Source organism: Psittacula echo (genome assembly GCF_963264785.1).
Source record: "Psittacula echo genome assembly, chromosome: 11".
NCBI lineage: Eukaryota > Metazoa > Chordata > Aves > Psittaciformes > Psittacidae > Psittacula > Psittacula echo.
Window position 1 is genome coordinate 15,337,741 of NC_137746.1, and position 390 is coordinate 15,338,130.

The window sequence follows — 390 nt, forward strand, 5'->3', positions numbered from 1 at the left end:
CGCTCCCGCGGGGGCAGATGGGAAGGCGCTCGGGGGCGGGGCTTAGCGGCTCCCGCCTGGCTCCGCCCCCCGGCAGCGGGCGGGGTCGCGGGTTCGCGGCCGCCCTCAGCTCATTCATGTCCCTCAGCGCCTCGCTACTGTCTGCGTCTGCCGGAGCAGTGCGGGGTACGGGCCGGGGGGATAATTCTGCTGTCGGTGCCTTCTGAAACGCAGGCTTCCCCAGGAAGAAACGTGTCTCCAGCCGAGGAGGAGGAAAACGCGCCTCACACAGAGCCAGGCTCCCTCAGGGACCGCGCCTCTCACTGTTAACTTGAAGCGGGGGAACTGGCAACGCTACCAAAACGCCTTGGTGTGTATTTTCCTGAGATAATAAGAATTTCTGGCTCTCCA